The 12758-nt window shown below is 45.4% G+C and overlaps 1 long non-coding RNA gene across 1 annotated transcript; it reads right to left on the minus strand.

The window, feature by feature from the left end:
• Nucleotides 1-568: 568 nt before the first annotated feature.
• Nucleotides 569-6565, minus strand: LOC130513562 (uncharacterized). The gene is made up of 2 exons (XR_008946762.1): nucleotides 6454-6565; nucleotides 569-779 (listed from the first exon to the last, which is right to left on the minus strand). It is a non-coding gene; the product is annotated as an uncharacterized LOC130513562 (long non-coding RNA).
• Nucleotides 6566-12758: the final 6193 nt, after the last annotated feature.

Raw genomic sequence — 12758 nt, forward strand, 5'->3', positions numbered from 1 at the left:
AGAATGGGGTTGGTCTCAAACAAAGAGGGGCGGGTGGCGAATGCACAGGTGGGGGGCTTCCAAGGTGAAAAAAAAGGCATTGTCCTGCACAAAATTATATATTACATCTCTAAAATCATAGGTAATCCATTAACAACACCAAACAGATGTAAGACAGCATGTCTTTTCAACAGAAGCGATGGAGGCTGCTATTACAGCCTCGTTTCACGGCAGTTTTTCCTCATCAATCATGGGCCACTGAAAGCCAATAATCCACATAATCTGCTTTTGTGCAGATTAGTAGTTACCGAGAGTTTATTTAACCAAGAGAAAACAAAATTGGGCAGGTTTTCCTGCAGCCTGAAGGAAGCCAGTGGTCTTTATTAACCCACTAATGCACACTTGTAAATCCTTTCTGACGCCCTGGCTGCTGTAATGGAAGTCAGTCTAAACATTGCAGGGCTCGATAGCATCTGTTTGCAGTCCGGAGTCAAAGTCGTATCAAGAACAGTGGGTGCGTGAGAGCAGAAGGGCAAAGAAAGATTGTGACACATTTCAGACTCGTGCTAATGAATGTAAACACGTCTGATAAGGACGAAGCAGGAGACACGGCCTCTTTAATCCATTTTACAGAAGCATCTCGCCTTTCACAATGCTCTTATCGCGCTCATCACAGCAGAGGCACAAACAAGCCGAGGGATTCAAGTGGTGTCTGAAGGGACGTAACGCAGAGGTACAGCCTGGACCTCATGGTGAGAGCATGAAGGAAGACATTTTCATAGCCAGTCAGTGAAGGACACCTAAAAAAGAAAACACATTTTTTCCCCGATTAGGAAAAAGTGTTTCAGGCAACGAGCCAGTGGGGAGCTGATTGAATTTGCCGGGGTTCAAAAACACAATTACTTGAGCGGGAAAGATAAAGATGCCTCCAATTAGCTCCGAGTTTCACATATAAATATTACATGGTACATTTTGCTTCTCATTAATACATGAATATTTTTATATAGTTTTTTTTAAATTTGCCTGTTTACATCCTGTTCCTCAGGCAGGCTCCAACCACACGGGTGGAGAAACAAATCATACCAGTTCTTTTACTTCATTTGTGTTCTTGTAATCCAGCAAATAGCCACATTAAACTAGCACTTAATGGAAAATGGATTTTTATTTGTATAATTCACAGCATCATGTATGGACAGTAAACACAGTTTATGTGGAAACCTCATTATTGTTATTATGGTTGTTGTTGTCGGTTGGTTTGTTTCATGTATATAATCCTGTTACCATGAGGGCTGTTCATTATTTAGACTCCGAATTACAACTGACCCTGAGTCTATCAGATGATACTGATAATCCAGGTCCAAACCCATCAAGGAAATATAGATCTAAAAAACTAGAGATCTGATATTTTTGTAATTGTGATATTTTAAGCAACAAAAATGTCTCTAAATAGTAACCAGTTGAATTGCCATCACTTTATCCCATTATAACCAGTCAAATCATCATCTGCGTCCCATTACAATCAGTCTATTTACTCCCCGTGTCCCACCTTAACCAGTCTGTTTACTCCCCGTGTCCCACCTTAACCAGTCTATTTACCCTCTGTGTCCCACCTTAACCAGTCTATTTACCCCCCTTGTCACACCTTAACCAGTCTATTTACTCTCTGTGTCCCACCTTAACCAGTCTATTTACCCTCTGTGTCCCACCTTAACCAGTCTCTTTACCCCCCGTGTCCCACCTTAACCAGTATATTTACTCCCCGTGTCCCATCTTAACCAGTATATTTACTCCCCGTGTCCCATCTTAACCAGTCTATTTACCCCCATGTCCCACCTTAACCAGTCTGTTTACTCCCCGTGTCCCACAATAACCATCTATTTACCCTCTGTGTCCCACCTTAACCAATCTATTTACCCCCTCGTGTCCCACATTAACCAGTCTGTTTACTCCCCGTGTCCCACCTTAACCAGTCTATTTACCCTCTGTGTCCCACGTTAACCAGTCTATTTATCTTCTGTGTCCCACCTTAACCAGTCTATTTACCCTCTGTGTCCCACCTTAACCAGTCTATTTACCCCCCTTGTCCCACCTTAACCAGTCTATTTTCTCTCTGTGTCCCACCTTAACCAGTCTATTTACCCTCTGTGTCCCACCTTAACCAGTCTCTTTACCCCCCATGTCCCACCTTAACCAGTATATTTACTCCCCGTGTCCCATCTTCACCAGTCTATTTACCCCCATGTCCCACCTTAATCAGTCTGTTTACTCCCCGTGTCCCACAATAACCAATCTATTTACCCTCTGTGTCCCACCTTAACCAGTCTATTTACCCCCCATGTCCCACCTTAACCAGTCTATTTACCCTCCACTCCAAAATAACCATTGTCTTTTGTATAACCAGCCAAGACGTCTGAATGTTGCTTCTCCTTCGGGATTTATTCATCCCTGCAACAGTCTGTTGCTCCACCTGAGTTTATTTCTGACGATGAAGCGATGACGACGGCAGATGAGACGGAGAATCAGAATTTGTATTTATTTCTTTCCTTTTCACCTCCTAATGCGTTAACAGAGTCACTCATCACACACCAGATGTGCTCCTCCAGGCACATCCACAGGGATGTTGATTCTCATGGCCTCTTGGAAAGCACAATATACAAACGTTGTCATAAGTCAGGACCACCTAGTAGGGGAGCGACAAGGACGTTCCTCCAGAGAAAAGGCAGAACAAACATCGTCAGCGGCAGGTCACAACTGGGCCAGTCTGGGTTTGAAACATAGAAACATGCAAGTCGGAGCTTGAATGGCATTTTTTGGTCCTTATTCTTAGTTCTTCATCATCAACACAGCATTCAGAGGTGATGTCGACTGTCAATCGTCCATGTTCGGATTAGCTCACTGAGGGACAATAGTGATTTTCTGACTGTTTTGGAATCCAGAGTTTATACGAGCTGATGGAATTAGAGCAAATAATACAAGAAAGCTAATGTGGAAGAGCAATAAACAGATATTGTTTGTGAAATATCGTGCAAATCTTAATTCATTCAAGTTTCAGGCCCGTGGCACCGGTCCTGGGCCATTCTGGCCGCACTTGCACGACACCTGAAGTGCACGTTCAACAAACGCGGAGGAGAAAATAATAATAACTGCTCATATTTGTTCACATGATGGATGTTTTATTCATGGGACAGCTCTGCCACTTACAATCAGCCTGAAGCTTCCACTGCCCCGACAAGAATTGCTCAATTAAACTATGCAAAGCCGACGGACAAAATCTTTTCTCCAGGTTTCTGCACATTTCGCAGTCGACCAAAAAATAAAAAATTAAATTAAAAAAATAACCCCTCAATAATCTCCAAATGCCGCATCACCTCGGCTGCCAATCAAAGGGTGGGCTGGGGGCCTGGTTGCTTTCCTTATTTGAAATATTAATACGCGGTTAGCCTTGTGAGATGCAAAAATGTAGACGGGGGCACATGCTGGCACCAGAAGCAAGGCCACAGCTTGACAAGGCAAACAAGGAGTCTGTAAATAAAACATGAGTTTAAAGGTTTGGAGATGCTCACGCGCATGAAATAAGTAGCGCGCAGTGAAGTCAGGCCTGACCCAAGGACTTCTACAATGCCTCATCAGCACCAGCGCTGTAAAATTGCACATTTACGTGCACCTTTTTTCCCCATTGAAGAGCACTGAAGGACATGTTGTACTGTAAAAACCTAGACCATGTTCACAGAACGCATATGGTTCACCTTGAAGAGTGTGGAGGGTAATAAGCAAAGATTATTCAGGTGCGTTTGAATTCTCATGGAGGCAGATTACTTCCAGCTTTTTAGTTCCATGAGGTTTCTGTGTTTTACCGGTAATATTTGCAGTTTCTAGGAGTTCCTGGACTTCCTGAAGCACTGACTGTGTCTCTAGGGTCTCTAGGATGTGGCCCTTCTGAGCCTGCCACTCAGCCAGGGTGGGCAAAGGCTCCCAGGGATTTTAAGTGCTGAGAATTGGAGCACTTCGGGATCTGCGGGAAGCTCCTCTCGGGTAACGGACCTCAGGTTCCCCAGCTGTGCAGGAAATGTGGAGGGCCAAACATGGGGGTTCCACTCTGCTCTGTCAGACACGAATGGGTTCAAGTAGATCTGGTGTAAAATTTAAAAAGAGTAAAGAGCCGTCTGAGTGTGTCGCCACATCCTGATCCATCAGCAGAGGCATTAAAACCAGCCAGCCAGTTAAATCCTCCTCTCCATGTCAGACAGCTTTCCTCAGCCTCAGCTGGATCATTCAACATCCAAAAGTGAGCGACTAATCACGTCTGACCCCAATTCCGCTGCTTCCGCTCCTACGTGTAAATATGCCAGGTAATTAATGAGCAAACTGGCTTAACTTTGAAAATTTGTGATTATCTGTTCCACAAAATTCCAAACTGCACTGTTTTCAGTACCGTTTTCCACACGGCTGCGACCCATCTGCTGACGCTGAAGGCGTCTTTATTCTGTTGCAGTGCCAAATTGGGGGGAGCAATCTGCACAAAAGCAATTCCCTGTTATGTTCCCGTCCTATTTGTGAGAATTAATCTCCCTTCGCTGGACCCTGGCTGTATCATAACTCCCCCTAAGCCTGATAAATGAGCTCTTTGTTGACTGTTTTGTCATTAAATCCCCCCCCCCACTTTGAGCACCTAAAAGCATAGAATCAGGTAGAGGAGGGAGAACAAAACCAAAAATCAATGACACCTTCCAGGTCTGTGTACGTGTCACGACCTTTCAGCTTTAGAACCTAATTAAATTAACCTCAAAGGAAGAGGAATTGGACGCTCTGCCAGGGCACTCTTGGCACGGCGGCTGATTAGCGCATCGATTTGTTAAAATGGGCCAGTCAGCTAAGACTAGTACGTTCCCCCGCCGGGGTCTTGTTTACTTCAGACTCAGACAACTGTTCTGCTCCACACTTGCCTGCACCGCCTTAATTAGCAGCGGATGAACAAGCGGTTCGGTTAGAGCTGCATATAATGAGCGCTGCTGTGTCCACGGCAATGCAGCAGTAATGAACATGAAGCAATTTCACTTCCCCTCCTGTAAATCCTGAACATTAACGGACAAAAAACAGAACTTTAACCAGCATTAATGGTGCCAGGCAACATGCAGTCCAATGTGACCAGTGTGGAGGACACAAGACAATCTTTACAAATGTGTGAGATGAATGCAGCTTCTTGTTGTCAGCGTTAGCCCAACGCATCACGAGCTGACGCGCAACTAATTTCAGAGCACTGACATCCGGCCCCTGGAACACGGAATGTTCCATTCAATGTCCCAGTTTTTTCATGTTGTGGCATGATCCTACTCCCAGACCATGAAAAGTGGACAATGAGATCACTCACAACGACAGAGGTTTGCCGCCCTCTGGTGGTAGGTTGCACTAAAGGGTTAAGCTCCAACTTGTCTAGCCCCAGGGTCACATGCTGATGTGTGTTGTTTTCATTAAAAAGTGAAGATCGACGAGTTTCTGCTTGCAATCAGCTAAAATCGATCTGCGGAGGCCCCCGCTGCCGACGTCCACGACCCATTTTCTTTTTAATCATACATAAAGTGTCACTTCAAAAATATCCAAATCACACATTCTTGTGTTCTCTGGTATCAGGAGGCAGCGGCACAATATTGCGGACATGAAACATGGTTTAGAATCATCAGCGCAGGACAGCTGAGATATTTGTGACAGCACACGATGATGAAGAAACACGGTTACACAAGGTACACCTACACACACACACACACACATTCTCGTAATTATATACTTGTGGAACACACTACAATACCAAGGTCCTCATCCAAACCATAACCCACCCAACCAACTTCCTAACCTTCAACTAAACCCAGTTCTAACCTCAAACTTAAAACCAAGTCTTAGCCCTCAAACGGTCCTTTTTAAATTGTGAGGTCCAGCCAAACTGGCCACACTGCCAAAACGACCTCACTTTGCTAGTAGAGTGAGTATTTTGCTACTCAATATGAAGCAAATACAAAGACACACACACACACAACTTGTGATACTGCCAGGAAAGTGTGAGAGGGCACAAATATGTCACACATTTAGATGTAATTGAGATTTACATCCTCTCCGAGCCAAGACTATTGCCCTCACAATTTCAGCATCATCCTGTCAAATCATTCTGTTCACATCTGCGGTTTAACGATAAAAGGAGACATTTAGACGGCAGAATACTGGTTTAACCAGGAAACGTAGAATCAACAACAAAGGTCAGAGTTCACGAGGGCCCTCGAAAGAGAATCTGCTGCCACGGAGGGTTGAGGCGCCGTCCGGCAGACACCTTTGTTGGCTGTGGACGCGAAACAAACATACGGCCACCCTCGAAGGAGCGCTAACGGTATCGGAGCGCCGGCAAACGTTTCAGCAGCTGCTGTGAACGTTTCTACACGCCACAGACATCACCCGACCCGGTGACCCCCTGCTGATATGGTTCCTCACCTCGCATCACAGCCACGCTGGCAAATCGCAGCCTCACGTATGCGCGGTCAGTTTAGCCTGCCCTCTGCCGAGGAATGTCGGCGCCCGTGGATCCTTCCATTTCTGATATTAGAAGAAATACTCCGTGGGACAATCCAAACATTGCGCAAGAGCAAGCAAAGCGCGAAGAGAATGAAGAGATCGCAGGCGAGGGCGTACATTTAATCTTAAATCAACATAACGTTGGCATTGGTGTTGGACTCATTCGCCGGCTCGCTGTTATCACTCACAATTAGGATGTTGTTTGGATTCCGACACTGCTGCTCATATTTCCTGCCGAGTGGCAGCTCAGGGATGGAGGAGCTTCCCTGGGGAGTCTAGAAACGCAGCCTTCTTAAATGCGCCTGATCCTGCTTCTCTGACTGTAATTGGCAATCTATCCTCGTCACTGAGTTATTACACTTCCCCTCTGGGCGATCCTGCGGACCCCTGGGACTACTTCACACGGCGGTGTCCCCCTCTGTGGGACCTGAAACACAGTCGTCCTCATGGAAACAGGGATCTTTGTCTCTCGGAGCATAATGGGCCATCATAGAGTTTTCCCGCCTATAATGAGACGGTTAGCGGTGTGGCGTCAAGCATCCTCACCTCCACATTCCTGAAGGGGAACGGTGCAAAAAGGTTTGCTTTTCCACAGGATGCAGGTCGCTTTCAACTTGGCATTTCTTTCATGCGGCAAAGATGATTTAACAGCCCCCCCCCTCCTCACAAATCACCTAAAGTTGAACGATAAACGTACGTTTCACTAAGGAAATTGCTGCAATTAAATCTCCAGTTTTCACCGGAAGAGCTGAGATCTTGGCTGGAGCAGGAACAGCGGGAGGCCTCGACCATTTCACACCCCCTCCCCCCGCCTTGGTAATAATCTCCAACGCTTTTATTATGATTAAGGCTTCCGTAATCACACAATTTCCATATTGTTGACTCACATTTCCTGTGCTGTGGCCCAAACTGGTGATTGAACAGACGCAATTATCTGCCGTGTGTCAACCTGATGGAAAAAAAGAACTTGCTTTTGATCTTCATTGCTAGTTTCAAGCTTCCATCTGCCCTTCTCGCCGTACCTGCTCATCATCGCATGGATTTTAATCAGCGTTTCAGTAATAATAATCAGTAATATAAAAACAATCTCGCTGGTCTTGTCCAGCCACATGGTTTCATGACTTTCTGGCGTGAGAACATCTCAGGTAGGTTCCCATTTGATCAATTATTTGCTTCTTTAGTTGTAAAACAAGCTGCCGTTAGTCACGTGTGGACTTGGACCATCGTCTCCACACAAAGGTCACCCACACGGGGCGACACCCTCCCATAACCCGTAACCAAACTGCTGAACGGACCCTGCATGTGAGACGGATGAGTCGATTACGGATGTTTGTCAGACGGACAGCTGGGCTATGGATTAGGGGGAAAGGAGGATGCAACTTGATATCTGAAAGGAAACGTCGCCGCTGAGCAGCTCGTGTGGGGATGCAGACGTGTCGAGAGAGGAATTTTAGAATTCTGAAGCAACGTTAGCATGTTAGAGGCTGTGTGGTGCTGTAGCTGAACACTTATGAGCGTAACGGATAAAAAAACCCAACAAACTCTAAAAACGATAAGTTGCTGCCGTGATGTCAACACCTTTTCATGCTCTCGCTGTCATCAGCACATGTTGTCACAGGCGTGATCTGATTTGTACTGTTTGTCTTGGTGCAGAATCCATTATGACATCAGTTAGCAAACAAAAAAAAACTTCAACATTCAATATGGCCAGATAAAAAAAAAAAGCTTTATTTTGGTCTTTCACAGTTACTTTAAACACATGGAGGCAGTAAAGGAGTGGGATGAACTATAAGTGTTTCATAATATAAGTATAATAGTAACAATGGATGGGGTAGCGATGAAACTGCTAGCGGCCAGTAACTGTGTTAGTGTTAGAGCATCAAATTGGTTGAATGCTGTACATTTAACTTTATTAACTGCACCTTATTGTGAAATTCAGCCAGGTTTCGTGGCATTGTCTGAGTCTGGTGTGTTTATTTAATAGGGATTTAATCTGTTCTTATACAGCCAATGTTGCTGATGTTGAGTCGTTGACGTAGTTTTCCAGCAGGATTAAATAGAAATGTTGTATTTCACTATGGCAGCCTTTTTTCAGCACCTTCCGACAGCTTTTTTCCACATTAGACTCATTTCTTTTTAAAAAAGAGGGAGCTATAAAGAGACACAAATTAGAACTGAGCCCCCTCAAAAGCTGAATATTAATGATTTTTGGGAAATAATCACTTCAATCAGGACAGACTCGCTCACAGGTTATCCATAATTCTAAAACACAGCCTCTAAATCTACAGAATAGAGCCTGATAGCGACATTAACCCTCACCAGCGTGGACTCGATGTCCACGACGTCCAGCTTGGTGTCAACAGGCGGATCCTCGCCAATTTACATCACCTGGAATGACGCACGATGTGAGAACACGGCAGAAAGCGGAGAAATCCATCTGCCAGTTCCAAACCATCAGAACTCAGGGCTGGAGTCCAGGCTGACACACACACACACACACACACACACACACACACACACATGCACGCACAGCCTGTCGTTGTTTCATTTCCTCACCTCACGGACTGTCAGCTCCAAATGACAGAATAACAAATGACCCAAAAGGTTCCTGCAAACGTCTGAGTCAATAACACACATGTTTTTTTCCATTTCCACGGCACTAAAACTCAACCTCGGGAGAGGCAAATGAAGGAGCAATTCAGACTGTTTGGCGGCGGCGCTTGTTGCTGTTGTTTTTCAGCCTAATGGAGCAGGCTATTGTGGAGGACTTTCCACAAACCCTCATCTCTTCATTAAGGCTGTAATAAATGCGGGCTGAGCAGAGCGGCAAAGGTCCTGGCAGCCGAGGACGGCCGGGAGGATGCTCGGCCCATTACTCCTCACGCGTTAACCGGAGTCACTGAGAGGTTGAAACGCGGAGAGTTCGGACTCGTTTATCATGGAATTGCTCTCCGCTTGGAAAAACAACATGTGTGCCACAGCGCCATGAATCAGCAGTGCCTGCAGCCACAAAGACGGTGAAAATGAGTGTCTGGGAGAAGCTCTTATGGAGCTCAGATGACACCATCCTCCATCAGCGCACATATTGACGAGGCCAGAACACCTCAGGAACGTTGGCTGTATCAAAAGTAGATCACAGTGTCTGGATATTAAGGGATGGAGCTTGACGAAGAGCCTGCTGGGTCTGAGGGGTCTGTCACTGGTTCCATGTTGTTGCTTCCTCATGTAAGTTGAGGTTTCACCCACGTTCTTCCGGGTGTTTCTCAGTCTGGTGGATCCTCTGCTGTTCTACCTACTGCCTGGTCCCCCCTCAGAGGTCAGCTCCCATCTTGTCCATCTTATCTTGGTCATTACCTCAAATTCCTTATGGTGCAAAGATGTCAGGTGACACAAATGTTTCAGTGGAAAAACTGGCAAGAGCAAAGTAAAGAGCTACAAGGAGTCCTTAAATCCTTATTATAAGAATCATATAAAGTATGTGAATAGTTTAAATGCATGCAGGGAAATGGCATCCTCTAATAACACTGCTTCCTGTTTGTATAAATGTGGGTGATAAAGAAGTTCCAGAAAGTTTTCCTCATTTCTTTGGAGCGAATTGACAGGAACAGGAAGAAGACAATGGGAAAACAAAAAGCCATTTGGTGGATTCCTTTACTGAAAAGGTTACGTGCATGTGGAAGTTATGCAAGAAAAACGGACACCTCCTCCATCTGCTGTAGCTTCCCATTACACGTCTGAGGAGCCTTTCTCTCTCTGCAGACATCCCATAAATCACAGGGTCATATTTCATCACCAGCTGCTCGTCGCTTCCACACTAGTTTCACTTGTGAGATGGAGTGAGAGACGCTGGAGAAGCAGGTGGCATTCTCCAGGAGCTTCTGCCCTGGAGGAACCTGGTTCTGAGCCTTCTACTGGATCCGGCAGGTGTCGTTCCTCAGCGCATGACCTCACAGGCATCCAAACTGGGGAGAGACGCCCCCCAATGGTCTATTTATACTTTATAATCTACGGAATTCAGAAATATGTCCAGCTCGTTTTCACTTCTGACTCCTCCAATAACCTTTGTTCCATGACTTCCTGTTTTATTTTGAAAAGTTTCTCTCCTCTGGTTTCAGGTGTCACCTGCCTGATTGTCCTCCCTGATTCCGAATTGTCTCCACCTGCTCCCTGTTGTCCTCACCTCTTTACATTGTCTTCTCTTTTTTTCTGCCTGCTTGAGAGTTTTGATTTGTAGGTTTTGCAATTTAGTTTCAGAATCATAGTTTCACTAAGAAAAGTGATCGTTTTGATAGTTCCTTAAGGACTTGTGGGGATTTTCACTCTATCAGGAGTGATCTTAAAGTTACAGCCTGTTTATTTCCTCACTTTGGCGAGAGGCTTATTGGTCCTGGTAAATGAAGTCAGCCTATTTCCTTAATCTTCCTGACAACAACACCGTTGAGCAATATTCCATAATATGTGAAAGGTATCATGAAACACTGTCAAGTTAGAAAACTGACGCGTCCGTGCCACCATGGATCTCTGAGTGAAAACCGTGTTGTTGACCCTTCACCTCAATCTCTGGAAACCTGTTTTTTTTAAAAAGGGCTGTTTGGACAAGGATGGCTTTGGACTTTTCCCCTGGGAAGTTTCCTGCATGTTAAACTGGATTTCCGTAAAATACTCCACCCTGACGATCTGCCGCTGGCTAAAGCTGCTGCTAAATTACTTCAGCACGCATAACAAGTGCGAAATAGTTACAAGAATGAGAAAAGGACCAATTAATAGTTGGCTTAAGTTTGTTGCCCTTTGCACTTTAAATTTGAAGCCCAATTTTCAGCTGTACTATTCGGTACCATTTGCCTCACATGCTTGCTTAGCTTAAGCTTCTCAATTATTCAAGCTTGAATCAATACTCAACACACTCCTGAGAGGAAAAGTAGGAGGGTGAGACGATTTTAAGCCTGAATCTGGATTAAGGATTTGTATCAATTTATGTGTGGCCACTCAAGCAAAAAATATGTTGAAAACGCGTCAAAAATACGGCGACGTGGGGAAAACTGACGGGCTTAGAGTGCCTGTCCACTTTAACTACTCGCTCTCCTGTTACTCCAGCACCAGTCTTGGCTGGTCAAAGGGACTTTTCTCATTAGCCTGTCCCCAGTTCACTCTGAGACTTAATGAACAACGCCTCCATTACCCGAGTTCACCTCCAACTTCAATAACAAGGGAGCGTTGAGAGAATAAACTCACATGGACAAGTCTCACATCAGCGGCAAGACTAACAAGAGGCACAGCAACGCCACGTCTCTTATGTTGGGAGTGAATTAGCATCACTTGGGAAGCAAACTTTTCATTAAGGGGCTCAAAGAATCGATTTGGGAGGACTTTTAATAATAGCGTGGCGCCCCCTGGTGGCCGTCAAGACAAACGTCACATCCAGGCTTGACATGAGGTTTCTCATCAGAAATAATTTGATGGATGTGTGATAAAGAGTGAGATCAGAGAGCAACTGTGGCATCAGCAGCCATGTCATTTCCTCAACAGTTTGCCGAGCACACATTTTTAGAAGCTCCAGACATACGCACGAAAAACACACCTGGCCAGACGGCATGTGATACTTCTGTTGCTGACCTGATTTCCTCAAATCTGGAGTCTATTTTCAGATTCCTGACATCCCTGATTCTGCGGGCTTTAGCTTACAAACTCAGCTTCTTTGACACATTTAGTGTAATTTTATCCGGGAAAACAAATGAAAATTCAAAATTCGACCCTTATTCAGTGCCACAATGCAATAATGCAACGGTAATGGCTTGCCCCAGCTAATAAATTTAGGGGGGGTGGTGTCATAGTCAGATCTGTTGATCCCTCAAAAGATTTTCAAAGACCAGACTGGTTAACTGAAGCCTGATAAATCCGGATTCCTCTTGTTATTCATGACATTATCAGTATTTTTGACTCAAACAGGTCTGTAACGTGGAGGCCCGCTTGTGCTCCTCCATGTCTTCCTGTGGTTCCTATCTTTGGGGCAGCCTCAGAAACGGGCCTCCCTCACTGGCTGCTCGCAGGCTGCCTGTGGCCTGAAGCCATGGCCCGGCTCTGCACCAGAGCCAGAATTAGAGCCGGCGGTGAGGCCGACCACGAGCCCTTGTTGTGTTTAGATTGGAAGAGGAACAGCAGCTTCACTCAGGGCCTGTTTACAGAGGCCTCCCTTCCACAGATTGTGGGAATTGTGCCTGTAGGAA

Source organism: Takifugu flavidus, chromosome 17, assembly GCF_003711565.1.
Source record: "Takifugu flavidus isolate HTHZ2018 chromosome 17, ASM371156v2, whole genome shotgun sequence".
Taxonomy (NCBI): domain Eukaryota; kingdom Metazoa; phylum Chordata; class Actinopteri; order Tetraodontiformes; family Tetraodontidae; genus Takifugu; species Takifugu flavidus.